At 34.6% G+C, this 24,491-nt stretch overlaps 1 protein-coding gene across 5 annotated transcripts in view; it reads left to right on the plus strand.

Annotated features, from left to right (window-relative positions):
- The window catches only part of SUPT3H (SPT3 homolog, SAGA and STAGA complex component), a 271,532-nt gene that overhangs the window by 82,711 nt on the left and 164,330 nt on the right, over positions 1-24,491 (plus strand). The window contains exon 2 of one of the 5 annotated variants that reach the window (XM_088133742.1): positions 27-143. The exons of the other annotated variants lie outside the window; for them this stretch is intronic. The gene's annotated coding sequence lies outside the window, so the exon portion shown is untranslated. The remainder of the gene's footprint in view (positions 1-26; positions 144-24,491) is intronic. 5 annotated transcript variants of the gene reach the window in all.

The raw sequence follows: 24,491 nt of genomic DNA on the forward strand, positions 1-24,491 counted from the left end.
AATATCTGAACTACCTCTTTTTGCAGATATCCAACAAATATCCTTGAGATAAAAAACAGTGGAGATGAAACACCCTAGAGATGGAGTCTCCCAGTACTGCTATCTGAATCTATTCTAGAAATTTTAAGAGCCACCATAAAATAGTATGTATAAGATCTGTTCCTAAAACACAACAGAATAACATAACTGGTAATATCAAACTCAACAGAGAAGTCCAGGAGAATAAACACTGCCATACTTATATCTCTCATTCAGTTTTCATCAAAGATAATTACTCAGAGAGATTATGGACATTTTACATTTATGAATAGTCAGATTGGAAAGGATCAGTATAACAACATATAATCTGGACAACAGAATTCTCATTTCACCAATCAGAAAAAGGCAGTGTTTTTCATTCTTCTCCAGAGTGGTAGAAATTGCTTCTTGGAACAAAATAAACTACTATCATTAAAGATATAAAACAAAATTTAAGTATTTGCTGTAGTAATCAATGGAATGCTTTCTGTAACAAATTATTATCTGATTTTCCATTCTGCTTTTAAAATGTTTGGATAATGTTTTGAGTTTTATAAATCTTTTTATTTCATTTTTAATACTCTGTTCTCCTAATTCAGAGAAAAGGAAATGATGAAATATCTTTAACAAAATGCATTGTTGGTATTCAGCCTTTTCTGGGCCTGCAGCTTATTTATGGTCAACAATCACACAGAATACATTAGCCTAAAAACTACATCATAAAAGAGTTTTTTCCCTAAAAACTGCATTATAAGATACTGAGAACATCACTAGTACACAATAGTATGCAATACAGTGTCAACACAATCTCACACCTAATGCCAGTAGTGATTGCACTTTTTTTTCCTCCCAGAATTCATCATTGACTTATCAACCAGGAGGAGGAGAGTAGAATCTTCATCTTTGGAATCCCTGTGGTAGTTGGCAAAAGAAGCATGGTTAGGTCCTTAGGCCAAAATTAACAGGAAGGACGGTGAAGAGAACGACTAATTAATTGTGTTTTCCCCAGTGGACAGGGACAGACAAGTTCATGCATAAGACTATAGTTAAATCTTCCTTCTAATAATGCTGTGGTAACATGCCATATCTAGACAGAGTTCTCATATGTTTAGGGCATAGGATGTTAGTGAGATAGGGAATTGCTGAAAAAGGTTTTGTAAATAAACTAGAATAATACAGTTTGGGGCTAGAACTGCAGTTTTTCTGCAGGTCTAAGTCAAAGACTTTTTGTTTCGCTTCTAATTAAATTTCATGAGATCAGATACTGAGCAGAGAGAGTCTAGGATTTTAAAATCAATTTCATTCCCCTTAAGCCATGATAATATAAATCTTGGAATGTCAGGGAGGCCAGAAAGCCCTCAAAACAGGTGAGCTGAAGCCAATATTTTAGCTAGCAAATCCACATACTAGCTTTAGTGCAGATCAGTTTGAACTCTAAATTTAACAGGGAGTTGGACACACATTGGAACAGACCTAGCAGGGCCCTTAACAATTTCCAAAGGGTTCTAAGTGCGGCACCATAAATCAGATAGGTCAAGACCTTTGCCCTGAGCTGGGACTTGCTTGCGGCCTTTGGGACTTGCAAAACAGCATGTGTGAGACATTGGGCTTTTGTTATCACAATTGTTACGTGTTCTTTCCAAGTGAAACACCAAGATATTTAAAAGACTTAGGCTAACTGATATTAGCCTGCCATTTATTGGCTAATGAGGGAGTGGGAGGGAGTTTGGTACGGACAGGGCTTACACCAATGAATTTATATAGTAGGTGCAAAGAATAGATGCCATGATCCAGTGTTATTTCACCACTTTCTGCTATAGAGGTAATGAGTAGAGGGCCCTTGAGAAGCACAACTGACCTGCAAATTACTAGTCTCAAGGTGTTTCAAAATTAGAGTGAGGAGAGGTTGGTTAATGAACAATTTTTCCCTGAGGTATTGAATTAAATGCTACCTTCAAATCTATATGGCAACATGTGATTTTCCCAAGAGTGTGCAGTGTATTTCTCAGCTAACTGTAGGAAGACTAAGCATTGATCTACAGGGTTGTTAGTTTGTTTATTTGTTTGGATTTATAAGCTACCAAATCAAGGCTCAAGGTAGAATTGATCTGTCTTTAAAACAAGCTTGTTTTTCCACTAAGATGTTGCCCTGCAGCACTCAGTACACCAATAAAGGTGTCTAGTTATTAGCTTATAATTCCTAGCAAGTGATTGGGAGATAGTTTGATGGACAATTTTTGTTGCCTCTTTTAAATAGTTATAATGGTGATATATTTGAACAAGTCTTCTGGTTATCCAAAGTGTGCAGTCAATCAATGTGAAGAATATAACTACAATACTAGTGCAGTCAGTATTAGCCCACAAGAATTCTTCTGAAATTAAATTGCCTCTACCATTTTTACCTTTTCTTCAGCTGAGTGGTAAGATGAGTAGTCTTGTAAGTAGTAGTTATCACTGGATAGGACCCAAAAATATTCAGTCCATGCCCCTGGAGAAATAACACCACCACATTACCCTGGAAGACAGGGAATACAGTTAAAACAAAAGGCCAAAATACAGAGGGATTTTTAAAATTTTTGTTATTTAAGCATTTTCCCTTCTGTTTTGCTTTTGAGGCTCTATTTTAAGAATTCTCTAAAATGTGCCTGGAATGTCCAGGCCTATCCTTATCAGCATCATCCATGTAGCTATTGGCTAGTATGGATGTTACTCTGGTTCCAATCTTTAGAAAGCATGTTTTCTGTCTTCTCATGAATAGGTGAAGTGACCTATTTAATAGCCTGGTTGTGATCCATTGCTGTGATCCATAGATTACATTTAATTAGGATATGAAGCTCTTTTTTGTTATATTTTAGATCATGATTAATGGAAATCTGATTTATCACAGTAAATAACAGTGTTGACAAACTACTTAACTATGATATCAGCTAAGAGTATGGATTTATGACAGAAATGGGAATGACTATAGTAAGAGAGAGAGTGAACCTGAAAGCCAGAATTATGTCAGTTCTTTTACATCAGTCATGGATCAATGAGCAGAATGTGATTTTTTTGTAGCTTCAATGATATGTATACGTATGATAAAATTAACATTAGTTTTATCCTTCACATATAGGGGTTTAGTATACATACAGGAGTTTCTGAGACTCTCTTATATCCTGGAAGAAAAACAGAGCAATTACACCCTTTCATATTTCTTAAGAGAGAAGTATTTCTCCTTCAAGAAATAAGATATTAATTTGGGCTACCAGAAGTGGCCTGCAAAAATCTAGAAAGCCATAAGCTGGAAACCAAGAATGTTTTCTGTAGATCTTTGCTGCCATCTATCAGTTGTCTGGATTTCTGCAGGTTACTTCTGTTAGCCCTGTGTTGATCTCACATTTGTGATTATAGAGGTCTCCATGGATAGCGATTTCTATCCATACAGACCCTTATTGCCATTCTTGCAGATCAGTATAGGATTATGCAAGACTGGACAAGATACATCAGTTCTGTCTCTCTTCCTCTGTAAATGAGTAATTGTGTTGATTTTAAGAAAGCCTTCCCATCCTTGGATATATTAAAAAAATGAACCACAAAAAACATATAGGCTGTTGTAAGGTGTGGTTGTTACATTGTCTATAAGATAGTGACTTCAATAGATTATTGAGAAATTCTAACACATTCTATTCAGTGTTCCTATTTTCATCTTTAAAGACATGCCATTTCTTAAGAATCTCTTCAAAACCACAAGTAAGCACAAAATATATAGTTATTACCACAGTGGAACTCCTTGGATTGAAGCCCTGTAAGATTTTGTTCAAAAAACTTTCAGAATATATTAAGTGTAGGGTGTAATTTTATCATATGTTGTTTTTTGTGATATTTAAGTGATCCAGAAATAAACATTTTCTGAAAATGCATGCTTTTTTTTTTTTCTTTTGGCTTCCCATGGAAATATTTTCTAGGGAATAGTAAAGGTAAAGTCTCCTTCAAGTCAAGCTTGACTCCTGGTAACTTCATGGAGACATCCATGCAGTTTTCCTGGCAACTCTGTAGAACAAGTTTGACACTGCTCTTCTTCCAGTAGATCAAGGGGCACACTCTTGAGTTATTTAAAATTGTTAGCCTTTACTTTCCCTTAAGATTTAGTTGAAAATCATGCAAATGGTCTTCCTCATCTCCCTTAGTAGCTATAAGTTCTTTGATGTAAATATCTGCCTTTTTCCTCATATTATTTAAGCACCATATACAGTAAAGATATAAACAGATTCATATCCATAGAGTATGAATCTCTTTGGGATGAGAGCTCCAGATTTATGAGCAATATACTAAGCATGGCTTCAGAAAATAGCAACATGTCAATCATTTCATGATACTCTAAAACATTAGTGAGATAGGACTTTTTTATTATTGTTTTCTTCAGATAAATGTTTAGAATATTACTGAATATAATTTTATTAAACAAATAATAAAAAATATAATAATAAAATATACACAGATACAAACAGAATAAAGCAGAATCACATGAGAGAATAATAAGAGAACAAACACTGTTGAGTTGGTAATAGTATATGTCAAAAGGATGTTGGAATTCTACATGACCACAAGCTGAATGAATAAGCAGTTTGACATGGCTATTAAAAGGGCAAACACAAGTTTAGGCTGCAAAAATAGAAGTATAGATTCAAAATCATGGAAAATAACAGTTCCACTATATTCTCCACTGTTAGATTCCATTTTTTAAGAATGCACCACACTTTTTGGATACTCTACTGTAAACAGGATTTAGACAAACTAGAACAATTTCTGAAAAGGATAGTGAGGATAATCAGGAGATGGGAGAATAAATTTGTGAGGAAAGATTAGGTTAGGGGCAATGAGGCTAATCAGAGGGGTGGATAGTAACTCATATGAAGACAGACTGAGGAAACTAGGTATGTTAAAAAGAGATGGATGGTTCTTATAAAGAGAAAAACCAGTGGGAGATATGATAGCGCTGTCTACAACATACTTCAAGGATATCCCCCAGAAGAAGGCCATGATCTGTTCTCTGTTTTACTTATTTAATTCAATTTCAAGGCTGCCTGATTCCTTAATGACTCTGGGCACCTTATAACTAAGAGAGAGAGAGCGGGGGGGGGGACCCAACATACATCACAACCAACCAGAAGGCTAAGTCAATACCTAAAGAACCAAAACTATAGGGACTTCTCAAGCACCCTGTCTCAAGTTTTCAATAGTTGTCCAAGTTTTCAATAGTTGTCCAAGAGTGCATGTATATTGCACTTAAGTTACAGAAAAACACATTTCAGTTGACCATTAGAAAAAATAGTAAGAGCAGCTTGATAGTAGAACCATTTATCAAGGGAGGTGGTATGTTTCTGTTTACCAGAGTCTTTAATTTTAATTTAATTTAATTGTTTTAATTTAATTGTTTTAATGCAGAGGCTGGGTAAACATTTGTTGAAAAGGGTTTAATTTGGATTTATGCACTAATCAGAGTACTGGACTTGATAATCTACATGGCTTTCCCAGTTCTTATTTTTATGCATTGTCTATTGGGTTGTCTGCTTAAAATGGTAGCTTTATCATAAAGAGATAAGAATGGTAACTGGACAGCATGCAAGTGAGGAAAATATCTGAAGTTTTCTTGATGCATCTGTCAAGCTATAAATAATTGATAAATCTATGGTTGTGCTTCAGATAATGGTATTTTATTCTTGATTTTAAGATGAGGCAATTGATTATTTTTGTAAAGATCATAGATAAACATAATTCTGTCCACTAATTACATCCTTCACACTGAAGCTGAGGTAGTGGTCCATGAGGTAAATACAGTATACAGGATCTGTTCAGCCGATTGCCATTCCCCTACTTCACCTCCCCAGTTGTTAGTTTGAAAAAAAGATCTTCCATGGGGAATGATGGGGTTTGCAACTGAAGGTGGGGCGGGGGAGTTAATGTGCCAAAATTGTTATGAGTCTCCCTTTCTAAATCTCTCCTTGTATTGTACTGCTTGAAAAAAAAAAAAAGAATCCTATTTCGAGTAAAATGGTATATTGTTCCCCCTTAGCCTTCCTGGGGTTCTACATCCCTTTTCTACTAGTGTGGATTCAAGAAGCCAAAAACTCAATTACATATTCAAATATGTGAATCTGGCATTCAGGCTGAGAAATTTAGAAAATCAGCTGCAGGTTAAGAAGAGGGAGTCAATGGCTATGCAGATTGCTTAATATATTTGTTTTAATTTTACCAAAGTACCTTGTCCTTGAACTACAATTCTGCATCTGTAATAAAGAGATTAAAGCAGAAGAATAATTAATTTAATTATTTCTTCATTTTACAGTTACCTGGTAAAATACTTTGTTACCTTTGAGAAATCAAGTGAAGAACAGAGAACCTCCCACATCTTTGATTTCAGAATAAATAGAAAGTGTTGAGACAACTTGACTTTCTCCCCTTTTATAAGTTGTAAATTATGGTTAATGCTTCAGCCTTCTTCATACTCAGGAAGGAAGTTAGGGAATCTCTCCAGAATTTTGTTTTTAAAGAACATGCTTACCACTGGTATTCTGAGGACCACATTCATAGGCAATTAATTCTAATATAGTTATTATTTATTTACATTTATTTATTTGTCACATTTATATAGACACCCATCTCATACAAAGTGATTCTGGGTGGCGTACAACAATTAAATAAAACAGCAAATAGATAAAAACAATCATAAAAAGATAAAAAGTAATTATTAAAAATAATTTTAATTATTGAAAATATTATCAAAAATTTTAAAATATACAAACCCCATGGAGACAGCAGAATATCAATCATAGTGGAGCCATCTAAGAATGTCTCCGATTCCCAAAGACCCCCAGGCCTGATGACATAACCAATTCTTGAGGGACTTCCTTAATGATAGCAGGGAAGGGGCGACTAACTTCAGGAGGGAGAATGTTCCACAAGGAGGGAGCCAGGGCAGAGAAGACCCACCTCCTGAGACCCACCAAATTAATCAATTAATTCACTTAATTAATTAATCAAGTTAATTTTTTTTCTTGCAATGTAGCTTCTGGTATATGCGTATACATCCACAAATGCAGCACACATTTATTGCAGGAGAATGGAAATTTCCAGAGCTGATTTCAGCTGGAGTTCACAAATCTAGATTGAGAAAGTGGGGAAGTTAGTTACTGAACAATAATTTAAGCTTCTTTTGGGGGGGAGTGTGTGATCTCCTTTAATTAGGGCCATCTTCTTTTGAGGTAAATATGATCCTATGTCAGTTTTGTTCATTTTGGGATGAACAGCAGCTATACAATTGGAGCCTATTCTGAGAAATCAAGTACGTGGACTGAATGGAATAGTATACAATGGAATACTATACAATGGAATAGTAATTTGATATGTGGAATATCATTTTTTTTAAATTAATGGGAATAGTCCCTTTCAAAAGGATTTTATTGCCATTTTAATATAGGGATTTCTCTATAATATAAAGAGGTTTTTTTTTTTTTTAATTCCCAGGAATTATTCTTACCTTTGCTCCGTGTTCTTCGAATTGATCAATTTGTTTATTACTTTGCATGACTTTTGTTATAGTTCCTGATAGAGATTCTATTCCAGAGAAAAGATGGCATGATACTTTTCTATTCTAACGATAGTAGTAAATGAAACCTGTTAGATTTTGAATTGATTTAAGCAGAGGATTTTCCAGTTCATACAGCACTTTGTCACTGGTACGAAAGGAGATCCAAGCTCATGTTTTCATCTATCAGTAGGTGTAATGGACAGAAAGAATGACCTTGAGGGACAGGAGGAAGAGCTGTTACCATGACAGATAAAAGAAGTCTGAGTTCAGGGTAGAACTGTAACCCGAGAAAAAGTCTCAGATAAGACCTCCCTCCCTAGTTCTTATGAAGATGAAGGCAGGGAAGGGGGAAGAACATTCAGTCTTGCAAGATTCAGTTACTATAGCTTTATAATAAGAGTAGTATTGGCATGCATGACTTTGGTTTCCTAGTCTGGTCTACTCTGAAGGGCTGACAGTAGGTCATTTCCCATTGCTACTAAAACTTAAGTTTTAAGGAAACTTAAATATCATTTACGGAGCTATGTTTTTGTCAATGACATCATCTTGTGTTTTACATGTTAACACAAATGTGAATTTTTTGAAGACTTTAGGTTGCATTTTGCCTCACCCTAGGAGAAGCAATAGTCACTTGCACTGAAATAAGATCATGTTATTGCCTTCTGGGTGATAATAATATTGGTAATACGAATAACATTCCAAATAATTAACAAATAATTGAAGAAACTGTAATTTTGAGTATGAAAACAATGTTATGCTGGATCTTTTTTTACCTTTTATACTTGATAGTTTGGTAATTATCTAACTGGACATTCATGCTTAATATTTGATTATTAACTTTTAAGAATTGTTCTAATAATTCTATTAATTTTTCAGTACAGTATATCTGAATCTGAATATGAGACATTTAAATACTTTTATAAAAAGTTAATATTTATCTTTCTCTTGCCACATATGTGGTCAAAAAGATGGCTTTGAAATTGTTTTAGAAAGTATATTCTAAATATTTCTATATATGGGTGGTCACTAGCTTGATGCTTTGTGAACCACGCATTGACTCCTATATAGCTTTATTTTTTGAAATATTTTTTCTGAAGTTAATTGCTCTAATTGTATAGTTTATTGTTATTTTTTAGCATTTAGTTTAGTTTGCAGGATTCTGAAGACTTTAGACTTTGTAATGCTGTATTCACTTTCCTTGAATGTACTGACAGAGTAATTTTTAAATCAGGAAAGTATTAAGTAAAGTTCTGATATTTTTCAAATAAAAACATTTGTGAAGCTTCACTTCCAGCTTTTGCACTCATTTTCCAGTTTTAGAAGTTTTTTAATATATTGAATAAGTAAACTACTATTTCACCCTTATCTCTAGTTCTGTGTGTTTGTGTGTGTGTGTGTTTTACAATCCAGATTCTATGGATCATAATAGTTTTATGTACATTTAAACAATGTGGGCTGGTAGATACTGAGGAACATTTGACTCCCCTGTTAAGATGTTTCACACTGGCCATGATGACAATATATACCAAAAAATCAGTATAGGTTATCACTACTATATTGAAAGGTACTATTTCAAAGTACGTGTAGTAACATACATTGGTTCTGTTTAAACTTCATACCTTTCTTTTTTCAGTATCTTATCAACTTCATCCAACCATGACTTTGTTTTCTACTTCCTCTTAACCTCCCTGTATATATTTGTTTTGTGATTCAATTTTCATTCATTCTTTCTTAAGGCTGAGACTTAAAGTGTCTTAAGTCTTGTTAATTATTCATTCTTGAACTTATATTTTCTTATTTCACCACACATTTCTTAAATAACCCATCTACACTACATTCAACTTATTACGTTGCTGGTGGCTTACCTAACTTTCATACATTGTGCAGAAGTATGCTCTTATACACAGCCATTTTTATTTCTTTCAGCAAATGTTCATTCTTCACAATAGGCCAGACTATCTTTCTATCAACATTTGCTCATCTTAGAATTACTTCCTTTATTCTCCCAACTTTAGTAATTTTACTATCAAGCCACACAAATTAATCTACTTGCTCTAATTTTTCATCACTTCTATGTAATCTATGCTTGCTCATTTTTTTTAAAAAAATACTCCTGTTTGGTATTTGCTTACAGCAAATATTTTTCCTTGACAACAGAAATGCCTTGGTTTTCTGTACATAAATTTTCAGAACCATATTATTCACTGCATTCTACAATCTACCTAATATTTGCAGCAAACCATTTGGATTCTCAACCAACAACCCCACATCATCTGCATGAATGTGTACAAGCATTCTGTATGCTTTTATCTATAAATGCATTTAAAAAACTAAGGGAAATTGCACAAATCCCTGTTCATTTTTGAACTATGTTGAACATTCCATTTAATCTCATGCATGATTATTTTCACAATTTATTGCTCTTACTCCAAAGAGTAAGAGTATTCAGTAACCAAGCTTCAACTCCATATACGGCCATGTTTCCATAATTCAAGACAATTTGCTTGATCATACGTTTTCTCTGCATCAGGAAATGTACCATAAATTATCTTTCTCTTTTTCATACATTTCTCAATGACATGCTAAACTAGCAAAAAATCTGTCCCCCCAGCAGCATAAAGCTGCACTGAATTTCCCACTTCTTTTATCATTGTAATCCTATGATCATTGATAGGATTGTATCCTTTCAATCAGGTTTCTGGCAAACATTTTCCCAAACTGTTTAATAAACTATACCCTAGTAGTTTTGCATTTACTCTTGTTACTTTCCCTTCATATAATGAAGCATTTTTCCAGTCATTGGACACAGATGTATCTTAAACAAGTTGCAAACCACTCCATTAGCAAACTGAATCCATTTTTTAGCATTTCTCCAGTCATACAATCTATACCTGTAGCCCCACCATTTTTCAACATTCTCACATAATTTATAGCTTTCTTTTCCTAAGCTTTTTCTTGTATACTAATTTCAGCTGTTCTTTATCATATCACAGTCATTCCCATATGAATATCTAAAATACTTCTTAGAACATTCCTTCAGTTTAATCTCAAATAATATCACTTGTATTCTTAATCCCACTTATACTTTTAGAGACTCTGCAACTTTCTCTTTCTCCCTGTATACTTTATATAATATCTTTTCTCATTCTTTCAGGAGTCATTTTCTTATATACATTCTTTTTCTCATCCACAGCAATTTTCACTTCAGCATTACACCAAGTATCTTTTTTTATGCTTTCTATTAGCATAACTAATGGAAAATTATATTATGCACTGTTCTGTTGCAATCTGTAATATAATTCTTTTCACTGTGTTCCAAATAGCTTCCATATCATATTTCTTTAAATCCACTTTTCAGTCATTCTCTTGAGGGATGAATCTGTCTTCAGATACTTCTTCATACAGTATTTGTGCTCGCTCTTCCAGTTGTAATTTTACTTTCACTTCAGTTTGTTTCACTTTTTTCCTTTTCTTCCCCCCGGCCCCCGGATCCACTTTTGACACTATCCAAAAAAAGATCTGTCAGAACTTCTCATCATCCTTGTATTCTTCACTGGCTCTCTTATTCTTTCATCACAGGGAATCAAATCAAATTATTGATGCCACCTAACAGAATAGCCTTTTCCAGTGAATCGTATTCATTCGGCATAATTTTACCCAAAATGTATCCCTGCATCTTTCATTATCACCATTTGCTGGAGTGGTAATTGTTTTGAGAGCAATGGATCAATTGCCAGAAATCAACATGAAGTTGCCTAAAACAAATCTTGTCAGATTTTCTTTATCAGCAGACTCTCTTAATAGATCTTAAAAGTGTCATAGATATATCTTGATTTCAACAAAGCATTTATGAAAGACATTTTGATTAGCAAGCTATTTTGCTGTTATGAGAAAGTTATTGCCTAACTGTAGAATTTTAAGGCACTTAAGAAGCAGTATTGCATATTTTTGTTGCCAAAACATTTTAAAAGAATGGACCATCATTTTGGTAGTTAAAATTGGCTGCTATTAGTTTTGATTTAAGCAGCATCCTTAGTCAATTATTTTAGCTGCACACTTTCTTTTATCTAAGGGTTGATATATGCAATATACATTTTTTTTCTATAATAGGTAGCTGATTCCTGCAACAATATTTTAGACTGCAGAAAAGGATCATAGTGAGGGTATCATCCTTATTGAGGGAATGACAGTATAATATTGCTGAAGTTCCTATTTGCACTTACTATTGCTGGTCAAGTTCACAATTGTTGGATTGTATTTAGCAAACATTGCATCAGCAGACCAGTGGTCAACTGACAGTACACATCTGTCCTTACCGTTGTGCTTCTTACACTGAAGCTAGAAGTGAATATCACTGGATTAATTTTAACAGCATGAGAGGCATATGCTTTCAAATTAAGCTGCCTATTTCAACTACTGAGGTTTTTGGACTTCAAGAAGAAGTGCTGGAAGAAGTGCAAGGCTATACCATAACTAACTGACATTTCTTATATGGTTAATTGTATATACCATTGTGATGGGATATATAATTAGTTTTCCACTATGAAATGCCAGAATTTTCAAAAGACAAGGTCTGATGGCACAATATAATTAGCTATGCACAATGTTACAGCGCTTTGAAAAGAGAGAAACATTTATGATTTTCTTAAATGTGAAAATAGCTATATATTTAAAATTTGAGCAGTATCCTTTTTATAAAAGGAAAGTCTGTAAATTAAAACAAGAAACTGTAATCTTAAGATTCAGCTTTAGGCATCTTGGTAAAAAGCTTTAAGAACATTAATGTTTTAGTTGGAACCGATGTAGAAGAGGTATTATTTTAAACAAAACAAAACAAACAAACAAAAAACACCCTCTACAACTATCTGGTTGTAAATGTTACTCAATTACAGTGGCGTCCATAATCTTTGGGTCTGGATGAGGCTTTGGTTAGAACTGCTCCACATCCTAGCCTGTTGTTCTTTCTGAATTAGAAACAGCATGCAAGAATTATACATCCTATAATCCACTCCATACTGAAGAATTAAAAATTCTGTGAAAAATTATCTATGGTATAAAATGACTATGATTATGTGTTTCCTTCTGTTGTAGTTAGTATATGCAAAAACATTCATAAAAGTACATGGCTGATAAAACTGTGGCAGTTATTGTTTTTGCCAAATATATATGCATAAATTAGAATTGATCTGTAGTTAACAAACAGCTTTGAATCACTACTGTTGATATTTCCTGCATTTTACTTAATATAAGAATAGGGTAAACAGATTTTATTTTTCTGAGTGCACTTTTCAAATTCATTCATGTCATTGTACTACAGCACTGATTATACTACTAAATAATCTGTAGTTAGCTATTACCAAGAATGAGTATTAGTAAGAGCCCTATCGAGAATTCCAGTTTACAAACTGGAAATTTTTGTTGTAATAGTTTTTCATTTCTTTTTAAAAAATGCATTCTAGGATGGCATTGCTTCAGTTGCCTTTGCTTAGAATGCAGATTTTGCTTCTCTTAAATTTGTGTGTTAATCTCAATCTTTGAAAAAGAATTCTGATCTGGACCACCTCGAAGAAGATATAAAATTTATATGATTTTTTTTTCCTGATTCAACTTGAGTCCAACTTGGGATGTAGTGCCTGCTCCTTCCCACAACATACACAGCTCCGAATCCCCCAAGGGATATCCCCTGGAAGGATAGCCGTCCAGTGAGGAGTTTCTTGACTGCAAAAAGCTTTCGTAGGCAGCCAGGGATTGGGAAGTGTGCCAGGTTGCGTGGTCCTTAGCTTCACCCAGCCAGAAGAAACCTTGCAAAGCTGATGAAAACACTCAGGGAATCTGTAAGGCTTGGCTGCCTTTGAAACCTTGGCTAGCCAGCAAAAGCTCCCACGGGAATTCTCCTAAACTGTGGGTCTGTCATTGATTACTTTTCAAGTCTCCAAAATCCTCAGCTACAAACAATAGCTTTGGAGTAATGGAGGCAAGTCTTGGGGCAAATTTGGAATTGCTGTTTCCTGTTTTAATAAAAATAGCTCAATTCATTTCCAAGCCAATCCAATTTGGGGAGAGCTGGCCAATCATTAAATGGAACTTGAAAACTGAATATCTACAGGACTGTGGAAACTAGCACACAAGTGATATATTATTTTTTTTTGGTCATAGCCTTCAGTGGAACTTTAAAATGTAAAAATGGGAAGCATTGATGTTTTGAAACATTTACTTAAGATTCTATCCTTCTTTTGAAAAGGTTAGCAGAGGATTTCTTCAGTGAAAGGAAGATGAATCTCTGAAATGAAAAAATATATATTTTTTCCTAAAATATTTCTGCAGAGATTTTGTCACACGATGTTGTTTACTGCAGAATAGTTTAGTTTCTACTGTAAGATGGTATTAATGAAGTAGCTGATACTTCAGATTTGGAAAACTATCTGATAGACTTATAAAAGAGAAACGTCTGGGTCATAATTTTCTACTAAACTATAATTTCCCAGACATCAGTGTAATTTTGGCATTTAGGTTGTGGCTTAGAATGTTTAAAAGTTCTGTTTGTCATATGCAGCTATTTCATATACAGCTTAACTGCCAAAAAAGCCAACTAACCAACCAATCAACCAACCACCACCAGGGTATTATTAATATTTTGGGGAAGTTGTGTATAAGCATCCTCTTCTCTCCTTTTCTTCTTTTCTTACAAAACCACAAATATGTGGGGACAATAAAAATTGCACAACCATGAATTGGGAAATCTCTGGCCCTCCTGATACTTTTCAACTTCAAATTCCATCCGTTCCACGATAATCTTCCTCCAGCAATGAAGGTTAAAGGCAATCATTTTTTGGGAGCCCGGCAAGTTCCTAAGACTTAATTATACAAGCTTGGAGTAGATCCATTGAAATTTAGATCATGAATAACCTAAGTGCTATTGATTTTACTGTGTGTACTTTGATTATTAGGAAAGTTGTATTCCTATTATAAAGGATCATAGGATTCCTTCGATTTCCCTATTTGAGACCGGGGGTGGGACTTTGACCTCAGATGAACACATTTGATACCCTTTCATCTTCTTCCCAGTCTTGATGGCTACCTCTTTTGAAAATGAGGACAAAGTGATCTTAAGAAGCTCCAAAAAGTGATGTCAAAGTTGATCTACATTTATTTCTCCAGCTGACCAGAAAAAAGAAAGGGGGAAAAAAACCAAGAAGAGCAAAAAATTATGCACTGCAAGAGACTCTAACCCATTAGGATGGCTCTAGGATCGCTCTTTGTATTTGAAGTCAGGACAGTGTTTTGTGAATGCTTTCTGGATTTGCATACAGAAAGACAACTATATCATGATAGTTACAATACTTTTACTTCATTTTATTATAATAAAGTATTTGAAGAAATGAATAACTACAGATACCTGTCATTCCTCAAAGATCACATTTAAAAAATCTCCTTAAATAAAATGAAAACATCTAGAAAAAAGGTTCCTGACATATTTTTCTGGCAAATAACATTTTCTTAAACATTAATTAATATATATTCATAATATCAATAGAATAGGAAGAAACAATTTTTAACCCTCTGTACAAATTAGAGGAAATAACAATTGACACTCTAGTTAAAAGTCCTCAAGGACTAGATTTTAATTTCTCTGGCAAAAGGATTTCATTTCTCACTATCTGAATAAATAATAAATTCTGTAGCGCTTCTAAGCAGAATATTATTCATATTTCAGTGGTATGATATGGATACCTGTGATCAGTATTATTATTTAAATAGCACTATCAATATTAATTGATAAAATAACAAACATCTAGCATATTTCCGTAGTCAATTCATATTTCATATGCTTAAAATGGCTTGAATATCTTAATTTGTACAGTTTAGACAAATTTGGGAGGTTATTCTGCAAGCCAAATATATAGGATATTGCATTCTGAAGAACAAAATATTTTTGAAGTAAAATAGGAAAAAAAATGTTCCTGTTATTTAATAACATGGCTTTAATTTTTCTTTTCTTTTCAGTGCTACGACCATGTAATACTGAAAGAGCAAGGAATGTAATAAGTATTGATGTCAGTGTGATATTAGCTGAATTACTTAGTGATCAGATCAGTTAACAGTGAGCTAGATAGGTACTCTTGGAAACATCTAAGAACAAGTTCTAAGTATTTATGAATATTTATTATGGGAATTGTTATGTTGCCCTGCAGTCATATTCCTACGTGGTTTAGAAAAATAATAAAACTATAAATTCTAAATACAAAAACTTAAAATCCTAAAAGCACCATAAAATAGGGCTTAATTATATTCAAAAAGCATAGGAAAATCAAAGTTCTTTACTGGTGCCAAAAAAACAATCACTGCGCTCGCCTGCCTCATTGGATGATGCTCTACGACTTGAGCAATGCTGCTAGGCTCATCATCTGATAGCATTGCATCTTAGACATCCAAGAAGCCCTTTTCCCGTTACTGAAGACCTTAAATATATCCCATAGTTAATAATGAAAATACGGGTTAGCATGCGGTTTGCAGCCTGGTCTTCCATAGAACTGAGGCCAGTAAAGAAGCAGTCTTAATAGATTGATATCAGTGCAGTCCATGAACCGTACCACATCAAGAATAGATTTCTCTGGCTATTGGCTGGGGGTTCTTTCTTCTGCATATACACAGTGCATGCTTATGCCTTTGGCAATCCGCCTCAGAATTAACTTAAAGTTCTGCTTTTGGCCACCTGAAGACTTTACATAATAATAATCTTACTGGTAATGCTTAACTTTTACATTTAGCAATTTGCTTTAAAATAAAACACAACACAGAGAGAATATATGAAGACAAGAATACCACATTGCAGCCATGAATTCTGATTTCCCCATAACAATAAACCAATTCACCAGCAAACAGGCAGCACTCTTTTTTTCTTACGTCCAAAAATAATTCCCAGACTCTGAACGTATGCTCCCAAATCTAACTGTATGTGTAACTATATGGTTACGCTGTAACCAGTGGCAGCAGAGACAGAACCTGTGCCTGCTGTTTCCTCCAAGTCATGGAGACATGGTGACATGGCTTAGAAGAGTTTTAAAGAGAACAAGCCAGTTGCCGGACAAAGGAACATTTGAAACAGTATGGAACGGAATGCCACATTTTGTTCCAACCTCCAGACAAAAGTTTTGAACATGTGTGCTTTCCAGATGCAAAATAATTTGTACACCCTACAAAAAAGCACTTTGAAAGTGCCCAGGAATTGTTTAGAGACCAGTGTAATTGGCTCAACACTAGCATAATATAATCATACCCAATCCCAGTTAATAATCTAACACTTACTTTCAGTTGTAACTGCAGTCTCAGACCAGTTCCATGTGTTGTAATGTATCCTTATTTTCTAAAAGGTGTGTTTCTATCAGCCGTGTACTCTTCCAAGATACTATAAAGTCTTCAAGCAAGAGAATATATTCCCTTCCCCGTCCACACATGGGGTCCTCAAAATTGCACAACTCCTAGACCCTACCAAATGTGCTCAGTTTGTTTCAGAAGGGGTATGACTATTTTTTTTAAATGTCATTCTTTGCTTAAAGGTTGGTTTGAGCATGCTGATCTTCTAATTGCTTCTCAGTGGTCCTTTTTGGTTTTGATCCTGTTCGCATTCAACCACTTGAGTTTAGTATTAAACAAATTATGATTATTACCATGTGTAAGTAAGATGGTATAGGTCAACACTGTGTTTAGAAAACAAAGACCAGAGATATGCAATTTGTGGTCCCACCATCAGTCATTAGACTTGAACTCCTACCATCGCTTGTATTAGTCATGCTAGCTGATGATTAAGGCACTGGATTAGGACCAGGAAGGCCCATGTTCAAATCCACCTTTCAGCCATAGAAACTTACTGGGAGACTTTGGGCCAGTCACTCACTATGAGTGTTGCTATTCTGGCAGTAAAATGTAAGCCACATTGAGCTTTTAAAAGAAAGATGGTATATAAATCCAAGAAATAAACAAATAAAACCATATGGAGGGCCACACATTAATCATTCATAATACAAAGGATTATAAATAAGTTTGAAATAAAGGTTTGGAAAAAGGGACCACTTGGGAATCTTATACAAATAACATTATTATTCTAATAGAATATATGTAGCTTAGGGTTGAACTGTGGGGTCCTTGGTGCTCTCTGAGCTTAGTTTGCTTTCAGGCATTTCATTGCCCAACTAGGTAACATCATCAGTGCTGGTAAGTGTGTGGTTTACTCCCTGTTTATATATAGTAGCTTGTCCTGCCAGTGTTGATGGGGGTATGGTTTTCTCCTTGGTAGTTCCTTGATTAGGATATTGTTTCCTGCTTTATTGTTTGTCTGTTGTTAATCCCTGCTTATCTGGTTGTTGGCTGCTGTAGAGGATGTGTTCTGGTCTTTTTGTTTCCTTCTTAGCTTTTTTGCTGTCTCTTTTGAATGGTGTGTAAATATGGTTTATTTCTATGTGTCTATTGATGGCTGATTTGTCTGAATGCCAAGCTTCCAGAAATTCCCTAGTGTCTTTGGATTTAGCTTGGTCTAGGATGCTCACAGTTTTCCAGTTGAAACTATGGTTGAGTCTGTTGATGTGTTATGAGATTGAGGGTCTTTTCTTTTCTTTTTTCTTTTCTTTTCTTCTCTTTTTTGTATTAATTTTATTAAAGTTTACAAATACAAAGATAAAAGAGTAATACAGACTAAGAGAAATATAACAAGTGAGGAAAAGAAAAAGTGCTGAGAGAGAAAAAAAAGAAAAAAAGAAGAAATATAAGTGACTCCCCCCTTCGTGCAGACAAGTATAAACAACTCCTGTAACTTAACACCTTCTCTAGTATTTCAATGATAAAAAACATCTCTTCTTCCCATAACTCAACTCTTATCAATAGACAAATTATAAAAACTCATCATTCAGTTCTATTCAGCAAAAGTCCACTAAGAGCTACCAGATATAATATGTATATTTTAACCTTGATGAAATCCATTTTATGCTCCAACTTATCACTTTCTCTAAGAAATAAAGCAAAGGAAATCTCTCCCCAGATATAAACAAATCTTTAAAGGATCATAGGTCCTGGTCATAAAGAAATTCCTTTATCAGCTACCAGAAACCACAATATATATATATATATTCTGACCCTGATCAAATCAGTTCACTTTTGTTTACTTTTAAAAAGTTTGATCTTTAATCCCAACAAGTAGTGTCCCACAAGTTGATTTCTTATCTTTTTGTCTTTGTCTCCTCTCAGGAACAGCTTCAGTAGTTTAACAGGTCCCTTTTGTAAGTCCAAAATGAAAAAGCTGTGCAAGACACTCTTCTGATTTATTATTTGTATGTCCCCCTTAGTTATTAAAACATCAGCCACTTTCATTTGTAGATCCAATGTGGCATCTTTTTCCATGTCACTCTTATACTCTGTCATTTTAAAATCCATTTTCACATCATCTTCTTCCATATCTCTCTTGTAGTCTGGTGTTTTTTAAAAAAATTGTTTTCAAATCCAGATTCAAATCAGCCTCAGTCTCTATTTTGTCCTGTAAACTTTATTCCTCTTCTGTAACCTCTGTTATATCCATTTCTATAATGGCAGAAAATCTTAAAACTAAGTTCTGAGTACTTTGTTCTATAGTCAAATAATATTGTTCCATTGTATTAATAGGTCTCTTCTTTAATTGTAATCTTTAGTTCTCTCTGGTTCCTTCTAGTCAACTTTCAAAGTCCCCTCTGATATGTTTATTCTCCAGTCAGCAAAACTTTCCCATGGGAGGATTTGTTACAGTTAATTTCAAAATCTTCATATATACTTTTTTAAATTTTTAATCAACCCACAGGAAATATTCTTTCAACTCCTTAACTTTCCAAAATCAACATTCTAGACACTCTTTTGCTGTTTCCCCAAAATTAATTTTTTTCTATTTAATCTTTTTTTCATCCAGGATAGATGCAAGCTTTCTTGGTGTAATGAAATTTGCCCTTTAGAAGGTTCTTAACATTCAAACGGTTGATGATAAGTAATTTCCTAAAGTAGTTAAGAGAGGAAGTGGGCGAACCCAGTGTCCATTTGAAGGTGCCAAACCACAGCTTAGGCAAGATTTCCCCTAACTCCCAGAGCTCTCAACCCCAGCAGAGATTGCTGTTTTGCTATCTCTTCACGGGCAAGCCTCTGTATGGAACAAACTTGTGAGTGAGCCTAATCCTCTTGTTGATCTGGAGAGGGGTTCCAAGAAGCCAGTCCATTCATCAGCTTCTCTTTCCACCAAGCCTGTAAGCTCCGTTCACGCAGAGCTGTCCTCAATCTGCCATTGCTTCCCCAGCAGTTTAAGATTAAGTTTTCATCATGTCTTCTGACTGCTCACTGGTGTTCATGGCTGCACTCTACTAGTCTTCTGCCTGTCTGTCCTACACAGTGGTTGTTACTGTCCTTATACTGTATGTTGTTAGGTGATTCCTGTTTTTTCTTCTTGGGCTACTGGGTCTTTTGGTTTACTTAAGAAGTTTTGGAGGACTTTAGTTGGCCTGTCTGCTATGGTGGTGCTGTATGGTTATAATAGTCTTTTGGGTTTTTTTTGAGATTTTTTGATATATGATAGTGTTACCCTTTTCATAGCTTGTGTTGGTTGTGCTATAGTGGGTTGAGTGGTCAGGCACTTTGTGATATTTATTCCTTCCTGGGATGATCACACAGAGCGGGCATATCCTACAGTAGTTCAAGAAGGTAAACCCAAGCCATGTAGGACTTTCTCAGTCATCACTTGCACATTCAGTTACGCTTAGAAAGAAATAAGCAGCACCTGAAATCTAAGTGTAATACCATTAAAATGGCTCTCATCTGTCAGCAAGCAGGTTTCTGCCTCTAAGTCAAAATCAAAGGCTATCCCAAATAGAGTGCATTGCAATAATCCAGCCAAAAGAGGATGAAGTACGAGTAGGTAGAGTAGTGAGGGCTGTGTGCTCCAAAAATTGACTACAGGTATTCCCCAGTTTAAGTTCCATTCCCAAGGTCTGTCCTTAAGTCAAATTTGTGTGTAAGCTAGAACAGTATTATTGTATAATACTGTATAAGTAGTATTGTGTAATTAATTTGAACAATTGTGTACTTAAATCATTGTGTATTTAATTTGAATTTTGCTATAAGAGGTTTAACTGTGGGTCGTCCATAAATTGGGCGTTCTTAACCTGGGTACTACCAGTATTCAATAGTACTTGTCATATGTGGCCCCTAAATCACTGAATTCCATCTGCAGAAGGTTTTGTTTGGTTCTGATGTTGTTGACTTTGAATTCCAAATGAAAGCTGTTTTTTTAATTTGTTTTTGAATATATTGTCTCCTTGTAATGTGTTGCTGATATTATTTTATAAACAATTTTATGAGTTTATTAAAATGTAAATATATTTTCCATCTAATTAAAATATTTTAATAAGTTATTTTCACAATATATATGTTTCTTGAAGAGCTTTTTTCATCTGAGCAATGACAAAACTCACTATAGTAATCAAAAAGAAAATAGTGAAATGCAGGCTTAAGGTGGAAAGAAATGATCAAGCCGAATGTTGTTATATTTAGGTCCAACTAATTATAATGTAAGCACCATCAACTCAGATGAAGTTCTTTCAGTGGAAGCATTGTGCATATCGCATGTCTTCTCCTGCAGTTATTGAAATTAAGTATACATAAAAGTGGCGCAAATTAGGGCTATTTAAAAATAAGAATGAAAATGCAAAAATAAGCATTTTTCCTCTGATAATCCTATATAATAACTTTAGTGTTGGTCCTACAGCCAAGCATATACTGTACACAGTTTTGTGTAACATTCCTCTGATTCAAGGGAAAAGCTTGGACTGGAGACTGTCTTGAGGTTGCCTGAGCGACTTCCTTTTATTATGTTTGTACTCAAAATCTCCTTTTCTCTTCATAGGAATTTTTTTTTTTAAATTTGTGATTTATGACCATTATGATACTTGATTTCATATTTCTGAATTCTCATTTTTTCCAGCCTTAAGTCCACTTCATTCTATTTTCATATCAGTCTGAAAATGATTAAATAAAAGGATCCTCGCAAAATTTTTCATGCACGTTTTTCCTGATTTATGCATGCGGGTGCGCTTCCCCTAATATACACATTTTAATCATTTTTTTAGAGAAATATTTTAAATGGAGGATAGGGAGTACATTGAAAACATTCTGATTTAGAAGAGTCTCGACTATGTTGAAATATTTTCTCCTGAAACTTTTTCTGGATAATTGTGGCCTAAAGAGATAAATTAAACCATCATCTCCATTCTTTACTTGTCATCTGAACAAGATTGCAGCTTCTCTGGATACTCTGCATTTCACTGATGAAGAATTTGTGTTTAAGCTGATGTAGGATAAATAATTCACAAAATGGCTTGACACTAATTGGTGTTTTCCCTGTCTTATAGGAATATCATCAATAATGGGCAGACAGGAGGGGAGGGCTACAATAATTCAAGAATTATTTATGATTTTTTTTTAAATGGACATTGGATTGAATGCATAATCAATTCAGATATTAGTATCTGATAGAAACAATATTTGATATTTAGTGAACAGTTTAATGGATGCCATCAATATATTTTATGACAGTTTAAATCTTAATTGCACCTGTGTTAATATGTTGGTGAAGGTTCTCAGTCATCCAGGTGGAATTGTCTGGAGGCTGAGTCATGGCAACTGGACTTCTTTTCTTCTGGTTGGATACGTTTTGCTGCTTGTCCAAGCGGCTTCTTCAGTCTGAAGAAGAAGCTGCTTGGACAAGCAGCGAAACATATCCAACCAAAAGAAAAGAAGTCCAGTTGCCATGACTCAGCCTCCAGACTATATTAATATTAATAATTTCCATTTTCCATTTACTACGATAAATTAAGGATAGATAAAAGATAGGAAAAAAATAAAAGATATGTATAATGTAAATTGGTATGCATAATAAAATAATGCATGCATAATAAGATTTTGTTACACAAATTAATCTGTTAACAAAACATAAAAGTAGTTATATTAATTTATAAAAAACTGCAAGTCACATGTGACAACTGATGTGAAAGCAGATTCTAAAACCTGTAAATATTTAATCTCAGTGAATTCCCATCTCCAGATCACAGTGTCAAGAAGGCATGATGACCTCAGTGGGCACTAACTAACCCCAGTATAAGTACCAGACTTTTTAGTCCAGGTTTAATGAATGTGATGGGCATCTTTTTAGAGCTGTTGTCTTGACTACTTCAATCTACTGAAGGGGATCCATAATGTTGTATAGTGTGTCCTGATACCCATAATATGCTGTAGTCAGTTTGCTACAATGTAGAAACCACATATTAAAGCTCACATATTTACTACATGATTTTTCCTACTTAAAATTATCCTTTGCAAACATCTTTAAAATTTAAAGCAATATTTTTCTTTTAATGAGCTTTTGGCATTAGTTTTCCGAAACAAAGCATAATGTCGAAGCCAGCCCATCTAAATATATGCTTAAGGAAGTGAGCTCACAAACTAAAAGGTTCAAGGTTGTTGAGCCACATTTCTTGTTAATTTAAATGAATAAATACGTCAGCATAAAGCATGGTTACTTCAATTATTTAAATTGGAACATGACTCTTAATTTTAGCTAGCCTACTTTATGATGAATAACATAAAGCTAATATTTTTCAGGAAAACTTATTTAATATGAACAGTTCCAATTTTTACAGATGTCTTTAAAAAAAAAAAGGAAGTTGTATGATACCAACACAAAATTGCTACATGGGGCTTCCACAGGGTCTTCCTGCTCTATTTTTTACTTGTAGCTGCAAAATGGAATGATCCTGGAGCATTCTGAGTTTTTGGCCACTCTTGCTGGCTTTCCCAGAATTTTCTAGCCACAAGGCGAGTGTGCAAATTAAATAAATGTTCATGTTGTTTTACTGTTAAATAACTTTGGCATACCTTTCATTAATGCAGATGTAGAGCTTAATGATTGTATAATAGTTAACATAATGGAGATAATCCAGTGATATCAATGGCTTTACATGGGGTTAACACTGGTTGGTTCAGGGATGTGCTTTGCAGGTAAGGTTGGAGTCACAGCATTTCCATGTTCATTACAAATGAGAAGTCATCTTTGCAGGCTGTGTGCTAACCCATTTGCAAAAGGTTTAAGTGCTCAGAAACTGCAGCCTATGTAACTCACTACATTAGCTTTAAGGCTGGTGGTACTGACAGTATTCCCCCCTCCCCGTGTCTGGTTTTGTGCAATCAGTGCCATACAACTTTGGTTGTTTGTTCAGTACAATACAGGAATTTCGGTTACCCAATTCATGATCCATTACAGCAAGGCTGGGATGCTTATGGAGGTCATGTTCCCTGAGGGAATGGGAACCCCTGGAGCAGATTTGGATTCCAGTGCTGGCCGTGCCAGGGTCCTCTCACTTATCCACTCCCTGGAATTCAAGTCCCTCTATGGAGTATTTTTTATATATGGAGCATTATATATGGAGTATTTGCTATGGAGACAGCTTTTTGGCTCTCTGCCTCTGCTCTAGTTCTTTCTATGAATGCTCAGTTTAGGAACAAATGGAATAATATCTATCTTTATTTCCAAGTTTACCTTTGGAGCAGCAGTAGAATTGGAAACTAAAGATGCTGTCTCTTTCCTATGGCGGCATTGTTGTGATTTACTTACTTTGCAGGGCAAATCAGGTACGTTTGGGGGTGTTTTAAAATCATAATAATGGCTTGTCATCATGAATTATCCACAGCGTATATTGTTGTGGTTCATTGCTTATTTATTAAATTTGTATTATGCTTTTCAATCAGGAACTCAGAGGCAGTGTCTGTAGTGCTCCATTCTCCTATTTTTGCACACAGCAACCCTGTTAGGGTTAGGCTGAGAAAGAGTGACTGGCATGAAGTCACT

Source organism: Python bivittatus, unplaced genomic scaffold, assembly GCF_059951505.1.
Source record: "Python bivittatus isolate LINGU-HERP-01145 unplaced genomic scaffold, Pbiv_v1 ctg000020_np1212, whole genome shotgun sequence".
NCBI classification, from domain to species: Eukaryota; Metazoa; Chordata; class Lepidosauria; order Squamata; family Pythonidae; genus Python; species Python bivittatus.